The sequence below is a fragment of the Hyperolius riggenbachi genome, chromosome 11 (genome assembly GCF_040937935.1).
Source record: "Hyperolius riggenbachi isolate aHypRig1 chromosome 11, aHypRig1.pri, whole genome shotgun sequence".
NCBI classification, from domain to species: domain Eukaryota; kingdom Metazoa; phylum Chordata; class Amphibia; order Anura; family Hyperoliidae; genus Hyperolius; species Hyperolius riggenbachi.
In genome coordinates, this window is record NC_090656.1 from 13170961 (window position 1) to 13184793 (window position 13833).

The following is a 13833-nucleotide window of genomic DNA, read 5'->3' on the forward strand; positions in this document are numbered from 1 at the left end:
CACAGCCAATGAGATCAGCAGAGTCCTAGCACAGCCAATGAGATCAGCAGAGTCCTAGCACAGCCAATGAGATCAGCAGAGTCCTAGCACAGCCAACCAGATCAGCAGAATCCTAGCACAGCCAACGAGATCAGCAGAGTCCAAGTACAGCCAACGAGATCAGCAGAGTCCTAGCACAGCCAACGAGATCAGCAGAGTCCTAGCACAGCCAACGAGATCAGCAGAGTCCTTGCACAGCCAATGAGATCAGCAGTCCTAGCACAGCCAAAGAGATCAGCAGAGTCCTAGCACAGCCAACGAGATCAGCAGAGTCCTAGCACAGCCAACGAGATCAGCAGAGTCCTAGCACAGCCAATGAGATCAGCAGAGTCCTGGCACAGCCAATGAGATCAGCAAAGTCCTGTCACAGCCAATGAGATCAGCAGAGTCCTGGCACAGGCAATGAGATCAGCAGAGTCCTGGCACAGCCAACGAGATCAGCAGAGTCCTAGCACAGCCAACGAGATCAGCAGAGTCCTGGCACAGCCAACGAGATCAGCAGAGTCCTGGCACAGCACACGAGATCAGCAGAGTCCTGGTACAGCCAACGAGATCAGCAGAGTCCTAGCACAGCCAACGAGATCAGCAGAGTCCTAGCACAGCCAACGAGATCAGCAGAGTCCTAGCACAGCCAACGAGATCAGCAGAGTCCTGGCACAGCACATGAGATCAGCAGAGTCCTGGCACAGCCAACGAGATCAGCAGAGTCCTAGCACAGCCAACGAGATCAGCAGAGTCCTAGCACAGCCAACGAGATCAGCAGAGTCCTAGCACAGCACATGAGATCAGCAGAACTTAGCACAGACAACGAGATCAGCAGAGACCTAGCACAGCCATTGAGATCAGCAGAGTCCTAGCACAGGCATTGAGATCAGCAGAGTCCTAGCACAGCCATCATTTGGCTCACCCCGCTCCCAACTGACCAGGCTAATAATACATACGCCCATTTTCAAGGTGTGAAAGATCGGATCTCTGGATGATCACCATCCTAGACGGAACTGTAGTGAAAATAACATGAATAAAATTGCTTATTTTTGTTTACAATATTCATTAATAAATGATTTAGTCAGTGTTTGGCCATTGTAATATCTTTCCTCTCCCCGATTTACATTCTGAAATGTATCACAAATAGCGACATCTTTACTGCTGGCAGGGGCTCTTTGCAGAATGTTCGTTTACTGAGAGTTCTAAAGCCAGTACAAAATATACCTGGTTTCCCAGAATGCTCTGGGGGAGGAGAATTCTGCATAGCTAATCAGCCTGGGCTAAGGGTCATTGGGTTTTCTGTGTATCATTGTAAAGGTGCCCATTAAAACAAGCATACACAAGTCATACTTACCTCCTGGTCTACTCCTCAATCTCTTTCTCCTGTCCCGTGTCCTGTTTGTCCACTGTGATCAAGGGAACAAGGGAATTCTCCGTCCTCCATTTTGAAAATGGCCATTACCCATAACCGCTTTCTGGTCAGTACACAGTTAAACTGTAATATCGCCCACTTGAGCCATAGGGAAACATGGACACATCAGTTCTCCTCTCAGCTGTAACTGACAGCAACTGCTATATTTCAGTTCTGACAAAATGTTGTCAGAACTGGAAGGGATTATTGTCAGAAGAAAATGGTGAGCTTCTGAGAGGAATTGATGGCAAAGTAACTATGTCATGTTCATTTGCAGTTACCTCAGGTGTTTATATTTATTTTAAATATTTTTACTCAGTACAGGTTCCCTTTAACGATACAATATTTTCCTCAGATGCAATGATTTGATCAGATTTTTACGATCGAACTGTACAGAAGAACAAACATGATGTGGAGAAAATCAATGTAAATCGTTCTATAGTCAATTGGGATACAGAATTTTGTCAATGGGAATGTTGTATTTTACGATCCAGCAAAAGAATCAAAAAGATGGACACTGAGAGCCCAATATAGTGTAGTATGTACTGGTAAATGCAGCTGTGTGGAGAGCAGTGGCGTAGCAATAGGGGGTGCAGAGGTAGCGACTGCATCGGGGCCCTTGGGCTAGAGGGGCCCACCGTTCAAACACAGTATTAGTTCTTTATTGGTCCTGTGCTTGTAATAATCACTTTGCTAGTTGTTTTGAATAGTAGTAATCATTAACACACTGCTCCCCATCCCCTTCTTGCACCTCTGACACTGTGGTTGTCCTTGATTGGTTTTGGTGTGTTGTACCAATTGTTATCTATAGAGTGCTCGGGGGGCCCCAATGCTAAACTAGCACTGGTTGCCCACGGCTTCTTAGCTATGCTACAGGTGGAAAGAGTATGTGCAGTATACTCACAACAAGTCAGGGTTACCACTAAGGCAACCACTGTAGATGCAGGTGGGGAGATTAGACCTGTCCTCCCCACTCAGGATTAAGTCGCTCTCTGTAGATCAAGGAAAAAAGGGGTAACACCCCTCCACCAGGAGTGGATATGTATGACGTAGTACAGATACAGAGGCGCCAGAAGGATAAAAAGATCTAACACGTTCAAAGTGAGGAGGTAGTGGTGGATTTACCTCCTCTGGGCAGACACAAGAAAATGACGATCAATTTTCAGCAAAACAATTTATTCACATAGTCCAGTAAAATACAACACGTTTCGTGGGAGTGACCCGCTTCCTCAGGCAATAAGATGGAGCATATACAAAACAGGTTTGGTACTATGCCATGCGCCTCTCACACAGAGAGGCACAATACTTTTCATTGTACAAGCGCTAGGGTTTTGTAAAGTGCTTGTACAATGCAAAGTATATGGAAGTGTTCTCATCTAAGCGATTAGCCAAACGCAAATGTATTGCCTGCAGCATTTTCTGGCCGATTCTGAGTAATAAGCGTTTCAGTGTTAAGTACAGGAGCGCTGGTAAATTGCTCTGGAATCGCTGGCCTGCTCATAATCAACAGTTTTTCCAGCGATTTTACCCATCAAACCTTGCAGTTTACCCACAAAACACCTCTTCAAATCAAATAACTGACAGCCTCTAATTGACAGCCCAGAGCTAAAAATCGGAAACCGCAAATCGTTTACTTTTCGTACAACGTAAAATCGCTGGAAAATCTCTGGGAAAAAACGCTGGAAAACGCCAGGAAATCGCTCAGCGATTGCGTTTAGTGATTTCTAGTGTGAATGGCCCTAATATGCAGGAACTCGGCCAAAACGCACATAATGAAAGTCAATGGGAACACAAATGCTATGCGTTTTTCATCTAAAAAAAAAATATATAAAACCGCATGGAAAACGCATAAAAAACCCCACATGTGTGTTTTGTATATGCGAACCAAAAACACATTATAACGCATGAAAAACGCATGCAAACGCACCAAAAACAAAAAAGCACACAACATTATCATAAAACATGACATAATACGCAGCCTTTCACGCTATGTCATATGTGAACCCAGCCTAATATGTCAGCGCTATATAAATACTTAACCACTTCGGTACCAGCAGCCTCTGCCCCCTTAAGGACCAGAGGCTGCTAGTACACTAAAACGGCGCATACCGACGAGTCGCCGCAAATACTCACCGCTCTCGCCGGTCACCCTGCTCTGTCCCCACCGCAGGCTCCTCTCTCTGCCATCTCTATGATGGCAGAGCGCTGTGCGCCGGTCAGGAGCCGCTTTCATTCAATGTAAGCCAATGGGAACGGCTTACAGTGATGATAGGGCCAGGAGCCAATGAAAATGGCTCCTGCCCGGCACACAGTGCTCTGCCGTCATAGAGACGGCAGGGCAGCACATTGCGGCGGGTAGAAAGCGGCGAGAGCAGCGGGGACGCGCGGTGAATAGGACGTAGAGCTTACGTCCAGTCAGAACCACAGCGCCCCCTGCCCGACGTATATTTGTACTGCATCGGTCCGGAAGAAGTTAAATAAAAAATGAGCACATCTAGCGGAATATGGATGTTTCCTTTCAAACAATACCAGTGGCCTGGCAGTCCTGCTGGTCTCTGTGGCTGCAGTAGTGGCTGAATCACACACCTGAAACAAGCATGCAGCTAATCCAGTCTGACTTCAGTCAGAGCACCTGATCTGCATGTCTGTTCAGGGGCTGTGGCTAAAAGTATTAGAGACACAGGATCAGCAGGAGAGTCAGGCAACTGGTATTATTTTAAAAGAAAAAATCTGTATCTTTCTCAGTTTAGGTTCCCTTTAAAGAGACACTGAAGCGAAAAAAAAATATATGATATGGTGAATTGGTTGTGTACTATGAATAATTACTAGAAGATTAGCAGCAAAGAAAATATCCTCATATTTTTATTTTCAGGTATATAGTGTGTTTTCTAACAATGCATCATTCTCTAATATGTGCAGATTACACAACACTCAGCATTCAAAATGATTCTTTCAGAGCAGTCTGTGAACTAATGACCTCTCCTCTGGCAGAGAAAAAGAAAACTGTTCACTTACAGTTGAGATAATAAAAGTCAGAAGACAGCCCTCTCCACAACTTTGAAAGTCGTAGAGATTAATGGCTTTTTTGCATAGAGATAACAACTGGAGTTTCTTAACTCTTCCTGTACTGGAAACAATTACACTGATGTAACTGATCTTAATGTTTTATTTCTTAGCTGTGCTACACATACAAATCATAATATCATCATTTTTTTTCGCTTCAGTGTCTCTTTAAGAGACACGGTCAGCAGGAGAGTCAGGCAACTGGTATTATTTTAAAAGAAAAAATCCATATCCTTCTCAGTTCAGGTTCCCTTTAAGTGATTGTCTTGTTTGCCCTATATACAGTACATCACAATAATAAGAGATGCTTCTGCAGAGGGGGGTCCTAGGGTCCCCAGAAATTTAGCTTTATCTGTGCAATCAGTTGTCATTTTGGCAGAACTGTGAAGCTAAATAATGAGACAGCAGCTCCAACGTGGTAGTGAAGGGGTTAGCTGCACCATGTCTCCCTCTATGGGTGAGCTGGAAGCACTGCAGGCATTGGGAGATGCTCTGGGATATACAGAGCCATATAGAGCAGCGGATTCTCTGAGTCTGAACAGCACAGTCTCTCTCTCCCTCTCTCTCTGGTCATCAGAAGACGCAGTTGCAGAGTGCCACAAGACACAGCAGGTGAGACTTGGGTGACACAGACATTAAGGGGACACTGCTCTCACTTTTACCCCCAGGCTGGGCAAATTGTTGAGGCTGCAGCTGCTGGAGGGGGGGGGGGAGATTGGGGTGGGGAAGCTTTCAAAGACCTGACAAGTGTTTTTTTGGGGCATAATTAGGAGATGAAAGGCTTTGAGTGTTATATAATCTTCTGGCAGTGCTGGTGCCAGGTCAGGTGTGTGAGACTTGGGGGACAAAGCTGGGATTTTGTGCCCAGGAGGTGTGTATGTAGCATGAGGCTTGGGTGGGGACTTTGCAAGATGTTGGTGGGATACAAAGTCTCATAAAAAAGAGAGAAAGAAAGAGAGATTGTGGTGGAGAGAGTGAGATGGCGAGAGACAACTGCCAACATTCCCAAATAATCCCCATGAATAATTTAGTGTTGGAGGATGTTAGCATGCCAGCTCAATAAATACCATGCTGGAAGATTAGATGACATGATGGCCATGAAGTCCAGTGGGCAAAAAGCAGTAACTCATAGCAACCAAGGTTGTACTGATCCTAAGACTCATCTGCCTGTCTACAGAACATCGTCCCCGCTCTGTACTGCCTTGGTCAGATAGATCACCGCCGGTCAGATAAATCACCGAAGATGGAAACAGTTCCATCTTCTTCTACACTGGTTTTTGACTTGGGTTACGGAGGTCCAGACTGAGCTATGGGGATCCAGAAATTTCAGGGCTTCATTGCTTTTCCCGAGATAGCACTCAGTGTGAAATGTTGGAGAGAGTGGAACCAAGGCACAGATGGAGGATTTTATGTCTAAGTTGGTGAATTTTGGAAGCCAGAAGTATTTAGTGGAAAATAATTCAAATCCAGGGATGAGTCTGACAGATCAATCCCTGAAACTGAGCTGTAGACGGATTGAAAGCTATAGAATCCATTTGGTAGGAGTTGGAGTGAAAATCATATCCAGTATTACACAACTTGTGAGAGATGGGAAAACCTTCTGCAACCTTCTGCAATATGCATTAATGAATTATAAATTATAAAACAAGCAATTTGCAAAGTGTAGGTAATGCATTGCAAGCACTTACTGTTTGCTGCCCATTGGCCGGAGGATGGGGACTGGGGGTTGTTATGGGTTACAGGATGTGATCTGGCTGTAGCTATGGGTATACCCACAGCATTTGCTGTCCACTTGCAGAGGATGGAGTCTGAATGTTGCTATGGGTTACAGGAAGGGGTCTGGCTGGGCTGTTGCTATGGGTTACAGGATGCGGTCCTGCTGTTATGGGTTACAGGATGTGATCTGGCTGTAGCTATGGGTTTCAGTTCCTCCATAGAATTTGCTGTCCACTAGTGGAGGATGAGGTCTGGCTGTTACTATGAGGTACAGGAAGGGGTTTGGCAGGGATGTTGCTATGGGTTACATGATGGGGTCCCGCTGTTGTTATGGGTTACAGGGTGTGATATGGCTGTAGCTATGGGTTTCAGTTCCTCCATAAAATTTGCGGTCCAATAGAGGAGGATGAGGTCTGGCTGTTGCTATGAGTTACAGCTCCTCCTTAGCATTTGCTGTCCAATGAGATGATGAGATCTGGTAGAGGATAGGGCTTGGTGGTTGCTCTGGGTTACAGAATGTGGTATGGCTGTAGCTATGAGGTATTGCTTATTCTTCGCACTTGCTGTCCATTGTGGAGGATAAGGTCTGGCTGTTGCTTTGGATTATAGGATTTGTCTGGCTGTTGCTATGAGTTATACCTACTTAGCATTTGCTGTCCAGTAGTGGAGGATGGGTTCAGACTGTTGTTATGGGTTACAGCATGGCATCCAGCTGTTACTGTCATTAAAACTCCTCCTTAGCATTTACTATCCATTGATAGAGGATGGGGTCTGGCTGTTGCTATGAGTTACATTTCTTCCTTAGCATGTCCTGTGTATTTATGGAGGATGGTGTTTGGCTGTTGCTATGAGTTGCAGCTCCTACTTCACATTTGCTGAGGTCTGACTGTTGCTACGGGATACAGGATGGCATCTGGCTGTTGCACCTCCTTCTTCTTGCTGTCCACTGGTGTAGGATGGAATCTGTCTGTTGCTGTGGGTTACAGGATGGGATCTGGCTATGGCTATAAGTTACAGCTCCTACGTAGCATTTGCTGTCCATTTGGTGGTGGAGGATGGGGTCTGACTGTTACTATGGGTTACAGGATGGGGGTCTGGTTGTTGCTATGGATTACATAATAGGGGTCTGGCTGTTGTTGAAGGTTACAGAATGGGGTCCTGCTGTTGTTATGGGTTACATAATGGAATCTTGCTGTTGCTATGAATTACTGCTTCTCCTTAACATTTGCTGTCTACTGGTGGAGGATGGGGTCTTGCTGTTGCTTTGGGTTACAGGATGGGGCCTGGCTGTTGTTATGGGTTACAGGATGGGTCTGGTTATTCCTATGGAATACAGGATGGGGGTCTGGCTGTTGTTATGGGTTACGGAATGGAGTCTTGATGTTGCTATGAATCACAGCTCCTCTTTAACATTTGCCGTCTACTGGTGGAGGATGGGGTCTTGCTGTACCTTTGGAGTTACTGGATGGGGGTTTTGTTGCTATGAGTTACAGATTCTCTTTATTCTATTGCTCTGACTCATTAAATGAGAGAATCCGAGGACTGGAGGGATTTCAGAGAATTTCTGGCAGAGGAGATGAGCGGAGAATCGTGCTGCAGGAGGTGCTGGTAGGAGAGTGCAGGCTGCTTCTGTAGACATGATAATAAACTCAAGTTCTCATTTTACTCCATGTGATGTGATGTGTAGTGAGAGAACTGCCTGCAGCTGTGCTCATAGAGGCTTCTGCTCCCCAACCACGCCTGTACAGAATGGAATGTTTCTAGTGAACACAGCACAGTTATTGCTTCCCACCACCACACAAGCGCACTTGTGATTCACCCCATAGAGGACCATTCCTGATGTGAGTCAAATCTGAGACACAGAAATCATGGCAAAGCAACAACAGGAGGAAAACTAGGGCAGATTTCACTCACGGCCAATCAGATTCCGTGATTCATTTAAAAAGCAATACTTGTTTTGTTCATATGGGCAACTGCTCGATTTGTAATCACTTTTTATAAAATATTCCTAAGAAGTGCAAGTGCAGAGAAGGGATGCTGAGGAGGGGAACAGAGGGAGGTGAGTGCAGGGAAAGGATGCTGAGGAGGGGAACAGAGGGAGGTGAGTGCAGGGAAGGGATGCCGAGGAGGAGAACAGAGGGAGGTGAGTGCAGGGAAGGGATGCTGAGGAGGGGAACAGAGGGAGGTGAGTGCAGGAAAGGGATGCTGGGGAGGGGAACAGAGGGAGGTGAGTGCAGGAAAGGGATGCCGAGGAGGAGAACAGAGGAAGGTGAGTGCAGGGAAAGGATGCTGAGGAGGGAAACTGAGGAAGGTGAGTGCAGGAAAGGGATGCTGAGGAGGGGAACAGAAGGAGGTGAGTGCAGGGAAGGGATGCTGAGGAGGGGAACAGAGGGAGGTGAGTGCAGGAAAGGGATGCTGAGGAGGGGAACAGAGGGAGGTGAGTGCAGAAAAGGGATGCTGAGGAGGGGAACAGAGGGAGGTGAGTGCAGGGAAGGGATGCTGAGGAGGGGAACAGAGGGAGGTGAGTGCAGGGAAGGGATGCTGAGGAGGAGAACAGAGGGAGGTGAGTGCAGGGAAGGTATGCTGAGGAGGGAAACTGAGGAAGGTGAGTGCAGGAAAGGGATGCTGAGGAGGGGAACAGAGGGAGGTGAGTGCAGAAAAGGGATGCTGAGGAGGGGAACAGAGGGAGGTGAGTGCAGGGAAGGGATGCTGAGGAGGGGAACAGAGGGAGGTGAGTGCAGGGAAGGGATGCTGAGGAGGAGAACAGAGGGAGGTGAGTGCAGAGAAGGGATGCTGAGGAGGGAAACTGAGGAAGGTGAGTGCAGGAAAGGGATGCTGAGGAGGGGAACAGAAGGAGGTGAGTGCAGGGAAGGGATGCTGAGGAGGGGAACAGAGGGAGGTGAGTGCAGGGAAAGGATGCTGAGGAGGGAAACTGAGGAAGGTGAGTGCAGGAAAGGGATGCTGAGGAGGGGAACAGAAGGAGGTGAGTGCAGGGAAGGGATGCTGAGGAGGGGAACAGAGGGAGGTGAGTGCAGGAAAGGGATGCTGAGGAGGGGAACAGAGGGAGGTGAGTGCAGAAAAGGGATGCTGAGGAGGGGAACAGAGGGAGGTGAGTGCAGGGAAGGGATGCTGAGGAGGGGAACAGAGGGAGGTGAGTGCAGGGAAGGGATGCTGAGGAGGAGAACAGAGGGAGGTGAGTGCAGGGAAGGTATGCTGAGGAGGGAAACTGAGGAAGGTGAGTGCAGGAAAGGGATGCTGAGGAGGGGAACAGAGGGAGGTGAGTGCAGAAAAGGGATGCTGAGGAGGGGAACAGAGGGAGGTGAGTGCAGGGAAGGGATGCTGAGGAGGGGAACAGAGGGAGGTGAGTGCAGGGAAGGGATGCTGAGGAGGAGAACAGAGGGAGGTGAGTGCAGAGAAGGGATGCTGAGGAGGGAAACTGAGGAAGGTGAGTGCAGGAAAGGGATGCTGAGGAGGGGAACAGAAGGAGGTGAGTGCAGGGAAGGGATGCTGAGGAGGGGAACAGAGGGAGGTGAGTGCAGGAAAGGGATGCTGAGGAGGGGAACAGAGGGAGGTGAGTGCAGGAAAGGGATGCTGAGGAGGGGAACAGAGGGAGGTGAGTGCAGAAAAGGGATGCTGAGGAGGGGAACAGAGGGAGGTGAGTGCAGGGAAGGGATGCTGAGGAGGGGAACAGAGGGAGGTGAGTGCAGGGAAGGGATGCTGAGGAGGAGAACAGAGGGAGGTGAGTGCAGGGAAGGTATGCTGAGGAGGGGAACAGAGGGAGGTGAGTGCAGAGAAGGGATGCTGAGGAGGAGAATAGAGGGAGGTGAGTGCAGTAAAGGGATGCTGAGGAGGGGAACAGAGGGAGGTGAGTGCAGGGAAAGGATGCTGAGGAGGGAAACTGAGGAAGGTGAGTGCAGGAAAGGGATGCTGAGGAGGGGAACAGAAGGAGGTGAGTGCAGGGAAGGGATGCTGAGGAGGGGAACAGAGGGAGGTGAGTGCAGGAAAGGGATGCTGAGGAGGGGAACAGAGGGAGGTGAGTGCAGAAAAGGGATGCTGAGGAGGGGAACAGAGGGAGGTGAGTGCAGGGAAGGGATGCTGAGGAGGGGAACAGAGGGAGGTGAGTGCAGGGAAGGGATGCTGAGGAGGAGAACAGAGGGAGGTGAGTGCAGGGAAGGTATGCTGAGGAGGGAAACTGAGGAAGGTGAGTGCAGGAAAGGGATGCTGAGGAGGGGAACAGAGGGAGGTGAGTGCAGAAAAGGGATGCTGAGGAGGGGAACAGAGGGAGGTGAGTGCAGGGAAGGGATGCTGAGGAGGGGAACAGAGGGAGGTGAGTGCAGGGAAGGGATGCTGAGGAGGAGAACAGAGGGAGGTGAGTGCAGAGAAGGGATGCTGAGGAGGGAAACTGAGGAAGGTGAGTGCAGGAAAGGGATGCTGAGGAGGGGAACAGAAGGAGGTGAGTGCAGGGAAGGGATGCTGAGGAGGGGAACAGAGGGAGGTGAGTGCAGGAAAGGGATGCTGAGGAGGGGAACAGAGGGAGGTGAGTGCAGGAAAGGGATGCTGAGGAGGGGAACAGAGGGAGGTGAGTGCAGAAAAGGGATGCTGAGGAGGGGAACAGAGGGAGGTGAGTGCAGGGAAGGGATGCTGAGGAGGGGAACAGAGGGAGGTGAGTGCAGGGAAGGGATGCTGAGGAGGAGAACAGAGGGAGGTGAGTGCAGAGAAGGGATGCTGAGGAGGGAAACTGAGGAAGGTGAGTGCAGGAAAGGGATGCTGAGGAGGGGAACAGAAGGAGGTGAGTGCAGGGAAGGGATGCTGAGGAGGGGAACAGAGGGAGGTGAGTGCAGGAAAGGGATGCTGAGGAGGGGAACAGAGGGAGGTGAGTGCAGGAAAGGGATGCTGAGGAGGGGAACAGAGGGAGGTGAGTGCAGAAAAGGGATGCTGAGGAGGGGAACAGAGGGAGGTGAGTGCAGGGAAGGGATGCTGAGGAGGGGAACAGAGGGAGGTGAGTGCAGGGAAGGGATGCTGAGGAGGAGAACAGAGGGAGGTGAGTGCAGGGAAGGTATGCTGAGGAGGGGAACAGAGGGAGGTGAGTGCAGAGAAGGGATGCTGAGGAGGAGAATAGAGGGAGGTGAGTGCAGTAAAGGGATGCTGAGGAGGGGAACAGAGGGAGGTGAGTGCAGGGAAAGGATGCTGAGGAGGGAAACTGAGGAAGGTGAGTGCAGGAAAGGGATGCTGAGGAGGGGAACAGAAGGAGGTGAGTGCAGGGAAGGGATGCTGAGGAGGGGAACAGAGGGAGGTGAGTGCAGGAAAGGGATGCTGAGGAGGGGAACAGAGGGAGGTGAGTGCAGAAAAGGGATGCTGAGGAGGGGAACAGAGGGAGGTGAGTGCAGGGAAGGGATGCTGAGGAGGGGAACAGAGGGAGGTGAGTGCAGGGAAGGGATGCTGAGGAGGAGAACAGAGGGAGGTGAGTGCAGGGAAGGTATGCTGAGGAGGGAAACTGAGGAAGGTGAGTGCAGGAAAGGGATGCTGAGGAGGGGAACAGAGGGAGGTGAGTGCAGAAAAGGGATGCTGAGGAGGGGAACAGAGGGAGGTGAGTGCAGGGAAGGGATGCTGAGGAGGGGAACAGAGGGAGGTGAGTGCAGGGAAGGGATGCTGAGGAGGAGAACAGAGGGAGGTGAGTGCAGAGAAGGGATGCTGAGGAGGGAAACTGAGGAAGGTGAGTGCAGGAAAGGGATGCTGAGGAGGGGAACAGAAGGAGGTGAGTGCAGGGAAGGGATGCTGAGGAGGGGAACAGAGGGAGGTGAGTGCAGGAAAGGGATGCTGAGGAGGGGAACAGAGGGAGGTGAGTGCAGGAAAGGGATGCTGAGGAGGGGAACAGAGGGAGGTGAGTGCAGAAAAGGGATGCTGAGGAGGGGAACAGAGGGAGGTGAGTGCAGGGAAGGGATGCTGAGGAGGGGAACAGAGGGAGGTGAGTGCAGGGAAGGGATGCTGAGGAGGAGAACAGAGGGAGGTGAGTGCAGGGAAGGTATGCTGAGGAGGGGAACAGAGGGAGGTGAGTGCAGAGAAGGGATGCTGAGGAGGAGAATAGAGGGAGGTGAGTGCAGTAAAGGGATGCTGAGGAGGGGAACAGAGGGAGGTGAGTGCAGGGAAGGGATGCTGAGGAGGGGAACAGAGGGAGGTGAGTGCAGGAAAGGAATGCTGAGGAGGGGAACAGAGGGAGGTGAGTGCAGGGAAGGGATGCTGAGGAGGGGAACAGAGGGAGGTGAGTGCAGAGAAGGGATGCTGAGGAGGGGAACAGAGGGAGGTGAGTGCAGAGAAGGGATGCTGAGGAGGGGAACAGAGGGAGGTGAGTGCAGGGAAGGGATGCTGAGGAGGGGAACAGAGGGAGGTGAGTGCAGGGAAGGAATGCTGAGGAGGGGAACAGAGGGAGGTGAGTGCAGGGAAGGGATGCTGAGGAGGGGAACAGAGGGAGGTGAGTGCAGGGAAGGGATGCTGAGGAGGAGAGCAGAGGGAGGTGAGTGCAGGGAAAGGATGCTGAGGAGGGGAACAGAGGGAGGTGAGTGCAGGGAAGGGATGCTGAGGAGGAGAACAGAGGGAGGTGAGTGCAGGGAAGGGATGCTGAGGAGGGGAACAGAGGGAGGTGAGTGCAGGGAAGGGATGCTGAGGAGGGGAACAGAGGGAGGTGAGTGCAGGGAAGGGATGCTGAGGAGGGGAACAGAGGGAGGTGAGTGCAGGGAAGGGATGCTGAGGAGGGGAACAGAGGGAGGTGAGTGCAGGGAAGGGATGCTGAGGAGGGGAACAGAGGGAGGTGAGTGCAGGAAAGGGATGCTGAGGAGGGGAGCAGAGGGAGGTGAGTGCAGGGAAAGGATGCTGAGGAGGAGAACAGAGGGAGGTGAGTGCAGGGAAGGGATGCTGAGGAGGGGAACAGAGGGAGGTGAGTGCAGGGAAGGGATGCTGAGGAGGAGAACAGAGGGAGGTGAGTGCAGGGAAGGGATGCTGAGGAGGGGAACAGAGGGAGGTGAGTGCAGGGAATGGATGCTGAGAAGGGGAACTGAGGGAGGTGTGTGCAGGGAAGGGATGCTGATGAGGGGAACAGAGGGAGGTGAGTGCAGGGAAGGGATGCTGAGGAGGGGAACAGAGGGAGGTGAGTGCAGAGAAAGGGATGCCGAGAAGGGGAACTGAGGGAGGTGAGTGCAGGGAAGGGATGCTGAGGAGGGGAACAGAAGGAGGTGAGTGCAGGAAAGGGATGCTGAGGAGGGGAACAGAGGGAGGTGAGTGCAGGGAAGGGATGCTGAGGAGGGGAACAGAGGGAGGTGAGTGCAGGGAAGGGATGCTGAGGAGGGGAACAGAGGGAGGTGAGTGCAGGGAAGGGATGCTGAGGAGGGGAACAGAAGGAGGTGAGTGCAGGAAAGGGATGCTGAGGAGGGGAACAGAGGGAGGTGAGTGCAGAGAAGGCATGCTGAGGAGGAGAACAGAGGGAGGCGAGTGCAGGGAAGGGATGCTGAGGAGGGGAACAGAGGGAGGTGAGTGCAGGAAAGGGATGCTGAGGAGGGGAACAGAGGGAGGTGAGTGCAGGGAAAGGATGCTGAGGAGGGGAACAGAGAGAGGTGAGTGCAGGGAAG

At 51.0% G+C, this 13833-nt stretch overlaps 1 protein-coding gene across 1 annotated transcript in view; it reads left to right on the top strand.

Annotated features, from left to right (window-relative positions):
* The first annotated feature begins 5005 nt into the window (after positions 1-5005).
* The window catches only part of CPNE7 (copine 7), a 212482-nt gene continuing 203654 nt past the window's right edge, over positions 5006-13833 (top strand). The window contains exon 1 of the mRNA XM_068259959.1: positions 5006-5110. The gene's annotated coding sequence lies outside the window, so the exon portion shown is untranslated. The remainder of the gene's footprint in view (positions 5111-13833) is intronic.